The sequence below is a fragment of the Mastigoproctus giganteus genome, chromosome 3 (genome assembly GCF_048544385.1).
Source record: "Mastigoproctus giganteus isolate SK-2022 chromosome 3, ASM4854438v1, whole genome shotgun sequence".
Taxonomy (NCBI): domain Eukaryota; kingdom Metazoa; phylum Arthropoda; class Arachnida; order Uropygi; family Thelyphonidae; genus Mastigoproctus; species Mastigoproctus giganteus.
Window position 1 is genome coordinate 59,077,843 of NC_143577.1, and position 17,739 is coordinate 59,095,581.

General features: G+C 37.5%; 1 protein-coding gene across 1 annotated transcript in view; it reads right to left on the bottom strand.

Annotated features, from left to right (window-relative positions):
- LOC150088043 (gamma-aminobutyric acid receptor subunit alpha-6-like) overlaps positions 1-17,739 on the bottom strand; it is a 211,088-nt gene that overhangs the window by 163,924 nt on the left and 29,425 nt on the right. The gene's annotated exons all lie outside the window — the stretch shown is intronic.

The following is a 17,739-nucleotide window of genomic DNA, read 5'->3' on the forward strand; positions in this document are numbered from 1 at the left end:
TCCACAACTGAATAACCCATTGGCAGATGTCACCCTTCTCGATTCAGAAGTCTAGAAGATTTAGCAAGGTTGCCAAAATCAGTGAAATTTTAACAGAAAAATCAAAAATGAAAAGCATTCAGAACGTTTCTTCGAGCCACCTCTATCGAGGCAATTCAGATTACACTTGCCCCTGTTAAGACACTAAATTCATCTCATGGCGTGATCTTTGAGTGGGATCTTATGAAAGTGTCAGGGGAAGAAACCTGTTCGGAACTTAAACCACAAGGACTGACAGCTGTAAAGAGAATAACTAGTGCGTGGGGATGGAATCTAGTACCCGCTAGAAACCTCATCCTTGCTTTTAACTTGTCAACGTTTTCCAAGGGTACCTGCTCTGCCCTATAAGGCCATACGTACCAAATGCTTTAAGATACTTCAGGTATCAAAAATATGGACACTCGCAAACTGCCTGTCGTTGATGCCCTTTAATACGCTCAATGTGGTCACGAATTGTTCGTCTACAAAACCTGTATGCATTAATTTTTTTTTTATGAAAACCCCAAACACGAGGTATTAGAACCTATAGTACTTAGAACTGTGCTGAGGTTGAGAAGACGAAAGAAGATATTTGTTGACATTGGACTTTAACTTCTGTAGACTGTAATTTTCAGGAAATACGTATGAAGGAAGGTTGTTCCAGAAAACGGCAGTTGAATGAATAGACGAAGAAGATAAAGTTGGTTCTACGAGTTTGAAATTGGACAGTAAATCGATGTTGGCTGGTGGCGGCATGTGTTCGGACTGTTTTGAAAGAGAGAGAGGGAATTATAGAAGCCAATTCAGAAGAACAGTGCCCATGGAAGTATCTGTAGAAGAGGCATGCAGCAGAAACAGTACGTCTATGAGACAGCGAGTGGAGAGACTCTGTCAGAGATGAATCATTAATCAACCAAACTGCCCTCTTCTGAATGGAATCAAGAAGCCTGAGAGAGGTTTTGGGGGCACCACCCCAGATGTGGGAACAATATTCCATGGCAGGGCGGATTTGCGATTTATACAGAGTGAGCAGCTGTTTGGAAGAAAAGTAACGCCGAGAGCGAAAGAGAAAACCAAGTTTTTTAGATGCAGAGGAAGCAATATTTGTAATGTGCTTGTGCCAAGAGAGATTAGAAGTCAGGGTAATCCCCAATAGAGATATATATCAACTTGCCTAGAAATCGGAGTGTCACCAAAAATAAGCATAGGGGCAGAAGAATCCTTTTTGCGAGATACAAGACTGAGTTGTAGAAGGGTTGAAATCAACTAAGTTGTCTTTGCCCTACTGGAGAAATACCTGGAGATCGGCATTTAAGAAATTGGTAATGTATTTTTGAGAAGTTGAAGCTGATTGAGCTGGGAAAGGTTTCTCGAATTGGAAAGTGGAATTCAATGTTCTATCATCGGCAAAACTATGGATAGGATTTCCAGTCAATGGAAGAAGGTCATTAATACGCAAGAGGAAAAAGAGAAGACCTGCGTATTCAGATTATGTCAACGGTGGAAGGAGAAAAAAGAGATGCTTAAGGCATAACTGAATATATCCTATCAGGAGGCAAGGAAAGCACTGAAGTCAATAAACAGTAATAAGCCTAAATATGCTGAGAAAGTTGAATGGAAGAATTCCACTGTGCAAAGTGATATGACTGTTCCATCTGAGCGAGTAGCACAGTGGTATCGTCGCCGTGCAACCCACACACCGGTTGGAAATGGCCCGGGTTCGAGTCCTGTCCTGACGCGATGAAGTTTTACGTGTTTTTTTTCACTCCGCGGCTGAGTTAGTCTGTCTCGGGCTTAGATCATCATCAGCCATTTTCAATTCACTGCAGGATGAAGGCCTCTCCAGCAACTTTCCAGTTCCTTCTGTTTTGAGCACTGGCCATCCATTTACTACTCAAAAACTCATGAATTTCATCTATCCATCTCCGCCTTTGTCTTCCAGGTTTTCTTCTAGCTCCTCTTGGGTACCATTCTGTTATTTTCTTAGTCCATCTGTCATCATGTCTTCGAGCTATGTGTCCTGCCCAAGACCATTTTAGTTTTGATAAGAATGTCCTTTACTTGAGTTTGCTGCCTAATCCATGTGTTTCTCTTCTTATCTAACAGTCTGATTCCCAGTATAATTCGTTCCATTCTTCGCTGTGTAGTTCTCAGCTTCTCTTCCATTCTTTTGGTGAGTGCCCAAGTTTCACTTCCATAAGTCATGGTGGGGAGTATACATTGGTTCATTATTTTACGTTTCAGACAAACTGGGATATTGCTCTTCAGTATGTGACTATATTTCCTGAATGCTAACCATCCAAAACTTATTCTTCTCTTGACTTCCAGCCATTTATCATTATTACAGCTAATAACCTGTCCCAGATAAGTATGACTCCACCTTTTCAATTACTGCTCCTTCAATCATTATTTCCCTTTCCGTGGAATACTTGTTCATCATTACTTTTGTTTTAGCCATATTCATCTTTAGTCCAAAATCCTTACTAACTGTGCATAACTGATTAAGATTTTCCTCTAATTCTTTGGGATCATGGCTTATGACTACAATGTCATCTGCAAATCGTAAATGGTTTAGGTACTCTCCGTTCACATTGACTCCTTTCTGCGACCAGTCTAATCTTCTGAAAGCTTCCTCAAGGGCAGCCGTAAACAGCTTCGGAGATATTGTGTCTCCTTGTCGAACTCCTTTCTCAATTTTTAAATTTGCTACTGTCTTTGTCTAGTCTAATAAAGGATGTAGCACTCTCATATATTTTCTTCAAAATCATAATATATGGAGTATCTATGCCTTGTCTTTCCAGTGCCCGAAACATTGCCTTATGCTGTATGGAGTCAAATGCCTTTTCATAATCCACAAATGCCAGGCATAATGGTGTTTTATATTCATTTGCTTTCTCCATTAGCTGTGATATTACGTGAAGGTGATCCATAGTTGAGAATCCTGTCCTAAAGCCAGCTTGCTCTTTCGGTTGATTCTCATCAAGTATTCTTTCTAATCTGTTAGTAATGACCCTTGTGAACAACTTGTAGATGTGGGATAACAAGCTAATTGGTCTATAATTCCCAATTTCTGATTTATCTCCTTTCTTATGCAGCAAAACTATGATTGCATTATTCCACTGCTTAGGCATCACACCTTTTCTAATGCACTTTGTGAAGAGCCTTGCCAGTTTTTGTGTTATGTCTCTTCCTCCCAATTTTAACAACTCTACAGTAACTTCATCTTCCCCCGGGGCTTTCCGATTCTTCATTTTCTTCAATGCATGTTCTACCTCATCAGGAAGAATATCGGGTATGTCGTATGTGTTGCTACTTTGCAATCCATCTTCCCCACTGCTGGTATCATTCCCTCGCTCCTTGTATAATTCTCTATAGTAGTCTTCTGCTATTTGAATTATGCCTTCTCTGCTGTTTATAAGTACACCATCGTTATTCTTCAGTTTCGGTATCATTTGTCTTTCTGTATTACTGCTCATGGCTGCTGATTTAAATCCTTTGTTTTCCCTTAATGCTTGTTCTACTTTTCTTGTGTTAAATCTTCTTATGTCCTCTCTGTCTCTTTCTAATGGCTTTGCATAACTCAGTATACTCAATTTTCTCCCTGTCAGTGTTTTTCTTGCTCTTCATTTGTCGTCTTTGGTTCATCATGACAAGTGTTTCTTGACTAATTTTTTCTTCTTTGGATTTCTGTTTCCATATAGGTTTCTTGGGCTTTATCACTTTCAGAAAGTTGTAATATTCCTCGTCGATATCTTGGTCCTGAGCAGTCTGCAGAAGCTCAAACTTGTTCTTAAGTTCCAGTACATACTGCTTTTTCTCTTCCTCTGTTATTTCAAAAACCTTTGTATTATTTACTCGAGTCAGTTTTTTCCTTTCCTTTCCTACATCTATATCAAGTGTATATCTTACCATTCTGTGATCACTTCCAACATTTACCTTATTCAGGACGGTAACATCATTCACAATATATCTTCTGTTAGTGAGGATGAAGTCGATTTCATTAGTTGTTAATCCATTTGGACTCTTCCATGTCCACTTTCTGTTCACCCTTTTCTTGAAAAAAGGGTTCATTACTGACAGTCCTTGAGATTCTGCAAATTCCACAAGTCTTTCACCTCTTATTTCTTTCACCAATTCCAAAATTTCCTATAGTTCCTCTTTCTGCGCTGTTTTGCCTTTTTCCAACTTTAGCATTGAAGTCCCCCATAATAATAGTGTAGTGGGTTTTCTGCTCATCTAGAAGACTCTCAATTTCGGTGTACATTTCTTCAACCTCATCATCATGGCTCGATGTTGGTGCATATATCATTATAATCTTTAGCTTGTACCTCTTAGAAATCTTGAATATTAGTCTTGACACCCTTGGTGATGTACTTTTGAATTCCAAAATGTTGTTTTTAAAATCTTTATGGACCAGAAACCCAACTCCACCTTCACTCCTTTCATTGTTTCCATTAGTGTACAGCAGATTTCCACTTGATAAACTTATAAGTGATTCATTTCTTCTTGTTTCAGCCAAACCGATGATATTCCAACTCACATTTTCTAATTCCTTTTCCAGCTCTAATATCCTGTCTTCACCGATGAGTGATCGTACGTTATAACAGGCCAAGTTCAATTTCCGTGCATGGCAGCCTGGTCGTACCCAGAGATTCTTAGCACCCTCTGCTTCCACTCTGATCCTGTCGCTGCCGTAAGAGGGAGAGTGAAAGCTGCTGGGGACTGAGGGCCATTTTTTTCGTCGTGCTTTCATATTGCTGGAGGGTTTGGTCTTTTCCTCTTCACGCTGACCAGGCGTCTTGAAGAGAACCACTCTACACGTTCGTTGCCACTTGAGTGACGTAACAGGGCTTACCATCGAGAAGGTGTGCATGAGTGGATTTTAGGGAGGCAGGCCAACCGGACTTCTCCTAAATCTTCTGTAATAGAGAGATATTGGATCCATCAGTGTTTTAGGCTGAGTGTCTGGTAACACACAGGATACCTGTTCCCCTCTAAGCCCCAGGCCCCGGGCTTAGATAGCACAGTTTTTTTTTTTCGTCGAGCAAAACATAAAACACATGGAATTTGAGGACAGTATATACGGAGCGATGTGACCTTAGTCGCTGATGCTCCTGAAACCCAGTTATAACAGCAACATATCAATTATGCTGGAAATATTTCAACGTTTAACAAAATTAAGATACTTTGTACTGTTTGGTTTTTATCTTAAGTTTTCATAGCTAATTTAAAAAAAACGAAAATTGTTCCACACTTTTAGGCGGGAGTGCATATCTTTTACTGCTTTTGGCCATCTCACTAAGCCTTATACACTGTCAGATGATATTTAATAATGACTACGTGCAGTCTTTAACTATTTGAAACTCATAAATTTGTTTGGATCTACTTAAAATATACGCTCTTTACATATGTTTATTTATATATTGTTCATACTTTAACGTTTTTTACGGTCTATAAATCCTTTTTTGACATTAGGGTCAAATTTTCATGGGTCACTGTAATCTTTTATTGCCTTTTTATAAAACTGTTTTAATTCATTTTCCCGTTACTGGAGCATTATAGCCTATGTTTCTGTCTGGTGCGCCAATGAACTCCAACCCAATACATTACGATTAAAGAGATCATCCGAAAGTACAGTCATGCAAATTTTGTCAAATAAATTTAATAATTAAATTTATTTGACAAAATTATTTAATAACTAAAGGAGAGAAGAAGCAGTGTGTAACTCTAATAATAAAAGTATCTAGCTGTCTGAATAGAAATAAATGAAGAAAACGTGAAACAAACACGATAAACCATCATCGAACACGCTGTTAAACAAAACGTTATAGCACAAACTCATCAGGTTACGAAATAATCATTATTTCATATATACATCAATGTATTACTTAAAGTTTCTAACACTAGAGAGAAAAATAATACAATATCCAGCAAAAAAAATGTTTCTTAGCATAACTAGTGAGATTTGCCTGAACAAAAAAAAAAAAAAAAAAAAAACAGTAGTAGTAGTAGTAGTGGCACATGATGCAAGAAAGCAAGTGTAGGAGCTTATGCAGCATCAGCCAAAAAAAAAAAAAAACACCATTCCATCCAAATGCCTGTCCAGTTCCTCCTTAAATTTATTTAACCTATCAACTTCCACAACGACAGATGGAAGTTTGTTCCAGCAATTAACCACCCGCTGGCTAAAGGCAAATTTCCGCACATCTATTCTACATCTGTCCTTCCTTAATTTGAACTTATGTCCCCGTAGGTTGGCAATCTGAACAAGTGGAAGGATCCCATCAGAATTCAGCGTGCTCAACCCATTCAAGGCCTTATAGACCTCAATCAGATCACCGCGCAGGTGCCTAGTCTCCAGCCACTGCAATTTGCAGAACTTAAGCCTCTCTTGGTAAGAGAATCCCTTCATTCCCCTCACCAATCGTGTTGCTCTTCTCTGTACACGCTCAAGCAAATCTACATCCTTCCTAAAATGAGGCCTCCAGACCTGTACGCAGTACTCAAGGCGTGGCCTGACCATTGCCTTATACAGAGGGACAATCACCTCCTTTTCCCTGCTAGCAAAATTCCTATATATCATTGACAAAACCCCATGACCCGCCCTAGCAGCCTGTCTGCACTGCTCAGAAAACTTCATATCTGACTGCACAATTACTCCCAGGTCTTTTTCATTTTCTACCACCTTAAGTGTAGTACCACACAGTTGGTACGTTTCTCTGGGGTTACTTCTACCCATATGCAGTACTTTGCATTTGTCAAGGTTGAACTACAGTTGCCACTTCTTAGCCCATCTGCCCAAATTTTCTAGATCCTGTTGCAGTAGCACACTGCCATTACTGTCATTAACAACCCTGCCAACCTTTGTGTCATCTGCAAACTTCGACATTAAGCCTGATATACCTTCATCAATATCATTGATAAATACACAAAACAACAGTGGACCCAACACCGAACCCTGTGGGACTCCACTAATAACATTAGTCCACGAAGAGCAGCACCCATTGATTACCACCCTCTGTCTTCTCCCACTTAACCATCCTTTTATCCATTGTAGCAACTTACCCTTAATACCATTCTGCTCCAATTTGTACAATAGTCTTCCATGCGCAACAGTGTCAAAAGCTTTCCTGAAATCAAAGTATATGATATCAAAATTATTTTTTGCATCCAGTTCCTTTGTGACCACATCATAATAACCAATCAAATTTGTCAGACAAGACTTTCCCTTAACAAACCCATGCTGTGTTTGAATTATTGCTACAGTCTTGTCTAGATGATCCTGCAATGCATCTTTAACCAGCGACTCCATTATTTTACCCGGAACAGAAGTTAAACTAACTGGTCTGTAATTACTCGTGTCACCCTTCGATCCACCTTTGTTAATTGAGGACACATTTGCACATCTCCAGTCCGTGGGAACCTCCCCTGAGTCCAAGGATGCTCTCATAATTATGGCTAAGGGTTTACTTAGTTGCTTTGCCGCCTCCTTTAATATAACTGGATAGATCCCATCCACCCCAGGTGCCTTTCTTGTGTTTAACTTCAACAATTTCTCCTCCACTTTGCTCTCAGTTATTACAAAATCATTAAGCACACCGCTACAATTTGATAACCTTCCATTTTCAAATTGTAATAATTCCTCACGTGTGAATGTAGATGCAAAATACTCATTCAGTTTGTTTGCTATCTGAGCAGGATCATCAACAGTCGAACCATTGATGTCAAGTGGACCAATCATATTCATCCCCTTCCTTTTAGAGTTTATATAAGTAAAGAAATCCTTGCTGTTTTTCTTAGCATCTTTTGCCAAAGATTTCTCGTAATCCGCCTTCGCCTGCCGAACCTCCTTTGTGACCTGATTACAGACTAGCTTATATCTGCCACAGGCTTCTGCGTCACCTGATAATTTATATGCATCCCATGCATTTTTCTTCTCTGTCACGAGTCTCATTAGTTCATTTGATAACCATTTAGGCCTAAACCTTGAACGATATTTCTTAATCGGTATATAAAGTCTAGTAGCTTCCACGATTAATTCTTGGAATGCTTCCCACTTAGAATTTACTGTTTGTAACATCGTCAGTTGATCCCACTGTACAGAACTTAACTTTCTGAGACCACTGTACTCCCCTTTACGGAAGCAAAAACCCTTTCCTTTACCCCTGACGGTAGTTACCTCTTTGAGTAAATCCCACTTCAGCACACTGTGATCACTGCCACCTAGTGGTTCCTTTATCTGCAAATTCTTAATACACGAATGATCACTACTGATAACCAGATCAAGAGTATTACCCTCCCTGGTTGCCTCTCGAACATGCTGCTGCAGAAAACAATCATCCAATAAATCCACAAAAGTCTGACTAGTGTGTGAGTGACCAACCCACAAGCTCCAGTCAATATCTGGGAAGTTAAAATCCCCCATTATAAGACATTCTGATTTACTGGCCCACTCTATTTCTCTGTACAATTGTTCATTGTACTCATTCAAGTCATTAGGCCTATAACACACTCCTACTCTTATTTTTCCTTTCGCAGTGCTTATCTCACACCAAACTGACTCAACAGAGCACTGTTCATCTATATTAACTGGGTGCACTTCCTTTGATTTGCTGTTTTTCTTAATTAACAGCATAACACTCCCTCCCTTTCTGTCCTGTCTATCCTTTCTGTACACATTGTACTCCCCAAATTCCAGTTCTGCATTCCTTATATCTTTGTGACACCACGTCTCTGCTATCCCAACAATATCCGCCTTTGATGTCTTGACCAACACTTCAAATTCATCAAATTTATTTACTATACTTCTAGCATTGGTATACATGCAAGCATACATGCTCCTACCTATTCCTTGTTACCCTAACACATCCCATATATCCAACTATTCCATGATGACTGCCATCCGTCCCTGAAACCCCCAACACCCCTCGCTCCAGGTCGCTTCTTATTCTAATAGAAGTTGTGCAAGAATCACCTTCACCTCTGCCTGCGGTTACTGTTAAACTATTAGTCTTTGTATCCCCCCCAAACTAGCAGTTTTCCGACCCACCTAACACTGCCTCGATAGCATCAGCAAATATTCTTGCACCCTTTCTATTTAAGTGTATCCCATCCCTGTAGAAGCAGTCTCTCCTGTCCAGGCTGAAAAAAATTCTACCCCTTGAGCCTTGCACAATCTTTCCAGGGCCGAATTGATCGACAAGGCTCTCATCATGTACTCCCTCCTATCGTGTCTGGGCAGAATTGCAGACACTTTCAAATTCAACCCTATTTCACGGCTTTTTTTCAACAGTAAAAAAAAAGCGAGGCAAAAGACATGCCCAATAAGTATGTGTCAATATTTAAGAAGGTACAAAAAAATCAGATTTCTATCGCCAACCAACAATTAACATGGATTCGTTATTTTCGAGATGGAGCTCACAGGTGTAGTGGTACCGCTGAGGGATTAATGAGCTAAGAATTGAATAGTAACTGGATTGCGCCATCAACTCATTAAAAATAAATTGAGATTAAAATCTTTAACATAGAGGTGATGGAACCCTTAGCAAAATTTTCAAATTATACGTGTGTGTGATATACACTGCCCTACCATTAATATCCAGACACCTGCCTTTAGAGAGAAAAAAAAACTTAATGTCATTTAATATTTTGTGCTGAAACCTTTTGCTTTTTTGAGGGCCTTCAATCTTCGTGGCATACTCTCAACTACCTTTTTATAAATATGTTCATCCACTGTGCCTTTAACGCAGCCACCAGGTCGGCCTTGTTCTTTGGGCGATCTCGATGTGCACTTACCCGACGATCCAATACATCCCAAGATGCTCGATAGGGTTCAGATCACCTCTCTGGGCTGGACAATCCAATTTTTGCACACTCATGTCCTCAAACCACTCTGTTACGACCCGAGCAGTATGGCATAGCGCGTTGTCATGTACAGGTGATGGGCCTTCCCCGAAGTATTGTCATAATGTTGGAAGTGCATAATTGTCCAGACTGTTCTGGTATTGCACACCATTCATAGTTTTGTTGATAACGACTAATGAGGCCCAAGCCAACCCATGAAAAGCAGCCCCATACCATGACACTGCCTCCACCAAATTTCATCGTCGGGAGGTTACAATCAGGTAGGAACTGTTCGCCTGCCATTCGCCACACCCAGGAACGGCCATCAGACTTGTAGAGTGCGAACCTCGATTAGTCTATCTATGAGACTGTTTTCCACTGCTCTACAGTCCAAGATTCGCGCTCCTTACACCATGTTAATCGGCGTCTAGCATTTGTTGAGGTAATTATGTGGAATGTGTCATCTTGCATTCCACTTTTGCAATTGTCTGTTCGAAGCCCAGTGTGCATATTTATTGCAGGTCCTGTTGCATGCTAGGACCTGTTTCCCCATCCATGGAGGGGTGTCCGGATATTAATGGTAGGGCAGTGTGTGTACACACGCGGTAATCTGCAGGTGATAAATTTAAATATTAATAATCTTATTTATTTTGTTAATATTAGTTTTAAAAAACCCTTTACCCTTATTCATATTAATCTTACTTGCATATAAGTAATTGGTAATTACACATGCCAGTAAGGTTAATAGTGATAATAAAACACGATTTATAATTTGTTCAATCTATGGCACGTATTATAGGTCCTTACTAAAATAATTAACAGCGTAAGTTTTAGTTATATTTATTTTTATTGATTTCAATGGAATATTTCACACATATTCCCAAAAATATAAATCAAGATACAATAAAAATGCAGAGCTTTTCTTAGCCAAAATCAATTTGAAAATAAGGTTTTGTATGTCAGAACAGAAATAGCTCAAAGCAGGAAATATGAGGATGTGATCATATTTTGGGAATTTTGCGTAGATAGATAAACAAATGTTCGTCCCATAAATGTAATGCACATGTAATTGAGAGACGATCGTATGAATCATGAAGATAAAAAAAAAATTGGGGCAACGTTGGGCATATTTACGTGTTTCACGAGATTTCTTAGAAGACATCGTAAGAGACACTGCGGGGTTCTTTGGAAAGGACGATACTATTCAGAAAATCGTTGACGACATACAGCAGTTGTTGACACTTTTATCAACAGTATAAAGAAGGCGGATAATCAGAAAAGAACTTTTTCGCTTACATCGTGGAAAATGTCTAGCACACTGTCACAGCAGAGTCCTACGTATAAGACGGCTAAAATATGTAAAGCAACAATAACAAAATAAATAAAAGGGTGTTTTGTGGTTTTAGACTATCAAAAATCATTGACTACTTTGACGACCGACAAAATTCATCTGGATCAGTAAATCCCAGAACCGCCTGTCATAATGTATCTCAGCTTTTAAATCTATGGCATATTACTCTTGGAAATGTCATTTGTTTCCAAGTAGAGCAAGACAACTTGTGGTCAACGGGGAAAAGGTTGAAGACAACTGTAAGCATTAAGACAACTACATTTATTAGGGCAGTTAAGCCCTGGCGGCCATAAAAATCCAAGAGAGGAGAAGAAAGTCTTATTATCATTGTTGAGGTATTCTTTCTGTTCATCTATCGATCTGACATCTTATGGATTTGAATCATAATCTCAACTTTGCACTACCTCAATATTGTACTACATTATGGACTTGAGTCACAATCCCAACCTGGACTATATCATGAACTTGACTTTTTTTTTTTGCAGATTCTGTGACCAGAGGAGACTGGGCGGGATTCTATCAGTACTAAAATTGTTAGAATCATAATAGTAGACTGTCTACATCCACGAGGCAGGAACAAAATCAATTGGGGGCATATTCTTGTCCGTGTTAAACGACTAAGGACTAAGAGATCGATCATTTAACACTAACAACACAGGCCAACACCACACAAACACATTTGCCACTTCGTTGATCAGCTTTGCTGAGTACAGTACCCTCGTATACCCACATAGTGGGGTTGCCATACTCTGTATCGGGACCACCTTCAACACAAGAAATAAATAAAAGATATGGTAAAATAAATGAAGACCTGGAGATTGGATTTGTCGTTTAAAATTGTCACTGCAATGTTCTTGAAATTAAAAGAGAGTACAGCACAGTGGTTAAACAACAAAGTGTATAAAAGCAGAAAAACTACTAGCGCTTCAACACCATGAAAGCCATTGAACTGTAGGGGAAAAAGTAGCGGCCAATAAGAAGAGATGAGGGGGCAATGTTAAAGAGAAAAATTTTACCTGAATTTTTGTTTATAAGATACTGTTAAGAGTTTTTCTAAAAACTAGAATAGAGATAAGCCATTAACTCACTAATTCCAGGGTTAGTGAATTAATGAGATTGAAATTAAACACGTCGAAGCCTCGGATAACATTTGTTGGCAAACATCTTACAGGAGGAAATTCTAGACTGGATGTTATCATAAATTAAAATTAGGGGAATCATTTAACAAAGCATTGACAGAAAGTGGGAAAGGGACCAATACATTGTGCACGAAGCACACACAAAAAAACTAATTACAATAGCAAACACAATTAACTGATAAAGTTAACAAGTGTCGTTAATAATTACTAAAAGTTTAGAATATACACCCCTTTAATCAAAACTGACAGTTCCTTTTTTTTAATTCCACTGTTCCACCCCTCCCCTATTCGCATGCTGTTCGTTGATTTTTAATCTTTGCTCACACCTTTTTAATTCCTTCGATTACTTGATCTCTTTGATTTATTCCTTAATTATCTCGTTCCATCCATTCGCGTTTCCCTCGAATTTAACGTCTTTCACAATCTTATTCTAACTTGATTACACGTCATCATACTCCTAAAATTCGCTCCGAGGCAATTAGGCAACAAGTAACACCACTTTATTTACAGATGAAGTTAATGTGCTTGCGCAGATGCAATTATAGAACTGTTCATGTTTTGGCCAGTGATTATACACGAAGTTAACTGCACGTGTCAATGAAAATACACGCATTTCTGTGTCAGAGTTATTCCAGCCTACCCATCTTGAACTTGACTGGAAAGACTGTCATGGGGGAACGCTAGCGAAGCTGAATTAAAGTAGTTATTTGTAATGTAGACTAAGTCCTTTCATAACCTTATGACAACAGATAACTTACAATCTGTCTATTCTATCTTACCCACAGTTAAAAACACGAACCCAAAATAAAGGTTTTATTGGTCGTTGATAGCCGTCGTAATCCTGTTATCGGGCTCACTTGATATTCTCTCACTAAAATTAACTGATGCAAATGCTAAAGGTAGTTTTTTATAATTCTTTACATAGCAAAATCCTTCATTAATACTCAAAGTAGCTAGCAGTATATACATAGATTCATAAAGCTATTATTCAAATTGTAGTAAAATATAGGGAATCCACACCACGCATGATTAACTGTTAAACCAGTTTTAAGTATGCGTATTTACTTAATTTCTTTAAGAAAATTCATTAACCTAATTTTAATTATTTAAATTTTTCAAGAATTTAAAATTTCAAAAAATCTGATTTTAATATTATAATTATTGATGAAACTTTTATTATTGATGAAATTAATATAATTTTTTTAATGAAGCATTCAATCTACGATAAGTTTAATACCATAGTACTATGGTAAGTTTTTAGTACCATAGCTTGACTGCATTAAGCTGATATAGTACTCAAAATAGGAACTTTTTGAACTCCTGGTTATTACATGTCATTAGTAACCCATTTATCATCCAATTTTATTTTCACGAAGTTCTTTTACTAAATTTTATTCAAGAGATGCAGATGAAGGATGGCAAATTATATAACTAATATTCACCGAGGCAAGCATCATCGCATTCAATTCAGACCCTGGATAAGCACTATCGTGATCATCCAGATACATACGGTTTAACTGCAATAATCAGAAAGAAACCTTTCAAGTCATGTGACATAAATCTAATCTAAAGTTCTAAATGTAAGTGAACCTAGCAGCGATAGGATTTTACTTAGTATCCCAACCATTCTGAATTTCTGTGGGATCGTGCGAAGCAAAAACTGGTAAAAGCGTGCTCGATATTCACTTTATTTTGGTTTCGTGTGGTGCTCATTCGAAACTAATGTTTGATAAGAATTAATAATTCAAATTTAGATATATTTCACTGTTTTAAATTTTATAGCAAATTATTAAAATATTTAACTTTTAAAATAAAATATTACTTATAATTAATACATTATAAAAATAATGTAATATTATCATTTTGAAGGTGCCAACAGTATAAGTACTAACAATTCCTGTATAACCTAAAGTGAGCGCACAATTCGTAAATTTTGTTTTAGGTGACTTTCTACCTACAACTTTCGGTAATTTTTAATGGTACCGAGATTAATAAATGAGTATAATGATTTATTTTCTTTACGTGAACATTGCTCGAAGCCTTATGTGAAAATCGGAATTTTTAGAAAGCATTTGGACGCGTGTCAACAGGATTACGTACTAGGAAGATGAGGTAGCTAAATACTGAAGATGCTTATCTCTACTTTTGCTCTGGATCTCTTTTTAGATCTCTCCGGTCCTTTGTTTATTAGTAATGCTTGCTTCTGTAGGTGCGTTTGGATCCCATCACACTTTTCACTGCCAAGTGTTATGCTACAAATGAACCTTGAAGAGCGTACAAGGTAGACAGTTAAGCTTATCTTATACAGACTGACTTAATTTGGTGACGCATGGCTCGAGAGTACATCGTTTCTCTGAGTACTTATCTATCCAGATTAATTTTTACTCCATTAATTTCTCTAAAAATTGTATTATTTAATAAAATTAAGCATTACTTTTCAGAGTAATTTTGAAAGCTTTACTTTTCTTCCATGGTTTTTAAATCAAATAAGAATTAAAGAAAATTATTCCAACTTTATACACCACAATAAGTATCGTACGAAGCGTTAGAATAGTATATTTTTTGATTGATATATATCACTGGCGAAGAAATATCTAATCTAAAGGCAATTAAGAATATTTTTGATGTAACCTGTGAAGAAGATAATTTCGGATTTCTGAACACTTTGATTTATCAACACCGATGTTCGAACAGCTCTTATCAATGATTGTTAGATTATGTAAATTCCTCTTACCCTTTAAGTTAACATCGTTACATGAACCTGATGAGAGAGAGGGAACAGAAGCTTTGGTCACAACCCAGTTAGAATGCATCACGCCACTAACAACTGTATTCCCAACAAGGAAACATTCATAAATCAGTACTGGATTATATCATCGCGATGCTTATGACATCATGTATCTAGGGGATGTCTTCCGGCCCTTTGTAAGTTATTTCCTCTTATCTTATTGCATTATAGACAACAGAATTTTGGTTGGGAAAGATACATAAGAGCGAAGGAGTTTTCAAAAGTTTTGTAGAAATGGTTAAAAGAAATGGTCATGCAGCTCAGCTAAAATCCAAGTCAACTGAATCTGGAGTCGAAGATAACTACTATTGTATTTAATTTCTCACCAATAAGCGAGACAATCTAAGAAAAAAACGACCCAGGATTGTACTGGGTGCGATCACGTTTTGCGATTTATAATTTGGTGCTTTTTTTTTTTTAATTTATAGTGCACCAAATTCTTCATTTATAATAAAAAAACAAAAATTGAAAATGCAGTTTTTAAATAATGCAAAACAATTTCCAGAGACATTCGTAAATATAATGAAGTCGAAAATTAGCTGACAAACTTGAAAGGTTGGAGGATATTTTTTCAGGAATGCTATAGACTGAATAAATGTTGAAAATCGTAGATAATTACTTCATCACTTATAAAATAGTTCTGTAATACATCCGCGGTGTTAAAATCCTACGCTGCCAGGAGATTTGTCATCCACACAGAGCAGCCTATTGAAAGGTACTTCAAATTGGAATATAACTGATCATTAAGTCGGCAGATTTTAGCTTTTGACCCGGACAGTTCCGGTATTTGAACTTACCGCCGAGTAAACAAATTAAGAAAATACTGTGCACGTAAAGGAACATTAATTTTATCAATTTACAAAAAAATAGCTCAGTATGGGAGAGAGACGGAGAAAAAAAAAAGTGATATTAAAAGAATCTTCTTCGTTTTCTAGAAATTTTTCGGCTAACTGTCACAATGGCAAAATGCTCATTTATAGTCCCAAAAAAGGAAATGGGGACTAATTATATTCCGGAATCATATACATGGTGTCCACGATTCTCCTTTACAAAATTTAAGCGTTATGTGAATAGAGCATATGATATAAACCTGGAACCACTTCCAGGTGGTAGAGGATATCTTCAAGATTATATTTACCAAATAGAAAATGTTCACGTTGCAATAGATGGCAGCGTAATCACAAAAGTTTAACCATGGTGGAATTTACCAACTCCGAAAAGGTGTAGTGCGTACTTTGGTGCAATCAGCTTTACTGTGCCACCCCTATTATGCGTGAATTTTGAACGCGGTTTAAAAATAAGCCACAGAGTACGGAAAAATTGATAAACGACGCCTGTTTGTGCAGTCATTCTGGTAACCATAAAAGAGACAGCTCGTACAGATGCTGTCGATCGACGATAAACCCACGTGAATGGAACTTTGTTGGTAAATTCCGCCATAGTTAGTTTTTGACGATTATGCTACCATCTGCCGCTACACTTTTTCCAGTTGCTGAATACAAACTTTAAGATATCCTCTATCACCTGGAAGTTTCTTCAGATTTGCATCATGCATTCTATTCATATAGTAACTGTTTTGCTTGTAAAGGACGTTTGTGGACACCTTGCATATATATAAATATATCTAAACTGAACTAACAGTTGGTAAAATAGCTCAGTACAAGGAAATACAGAAAAAAAATAAAATAAAATAAGCGTTTGGCTTCATATGTGATAACTTTTCATTCCGAGGAATGCTGATATTAAAAGTATCTCTGCTTGTAACACAGCGGGCTATTTTTATTCAATATTTCATATATTCCAAGGACATGATTCATGTTGTATCTGAGGCTCAAAGATTTCGTTGAAGATGGAGAAACTTTTTTATAGAACCTTCTATATGTAAAGCGATCACGAAAATATAAAAATTCTTTGCTACCGCGGAGGTGGTTAGTTAGATGCCACAGCTTCAAACATTGATGCTGCGTTTCGCTGCACCAGTAAATGTTTTGCTAATTCTGAGTCAAAAATTTAGTGCACATTGGCCTACAAAAAAACCATTTAAGAAAATTAGCTATGGGAGACTTGTGCATCACAACCCTGATAACCATACCGTAAATAGTTATGGTGGGGGATCCCTCGTCTTAATGAAAGAAGAAATACATAAGAAATGAACAGAGTTTTACGTGGTGAATATTTTTCTGCCCGATTATTTTAAGTTGAAAATAGCTCGTTCATTTAAGTTTGAAACCGAACTCACTGACCCCGGCAATGTGGAAGCTAAGAATGGTTATTTTTTATAATAGTATAACAGGTAACCCCATAACGGTGATAAAAATACCCCCTCGAGCTTATGCATGACTTTGTTCTGATGTTTGTGCATAGCGAGTAATACTGTTCATAGTTTTCATCGTGTGCAATTTCTATTTATATCCACAAAGAGAAGACAGGACATTAAAAAAAAATGCTATTAGATGCGAGCACGTTTACGCCATGCTGGAAATAATTGTACGCATATACATATTTAATTTAACGCAAGAGAAACTGCCTGCACTATATCTGCAGTATAATTTATACCAAGAGACGTTGAAGATCATTTATTCTCCCAAAACCTTGATTAT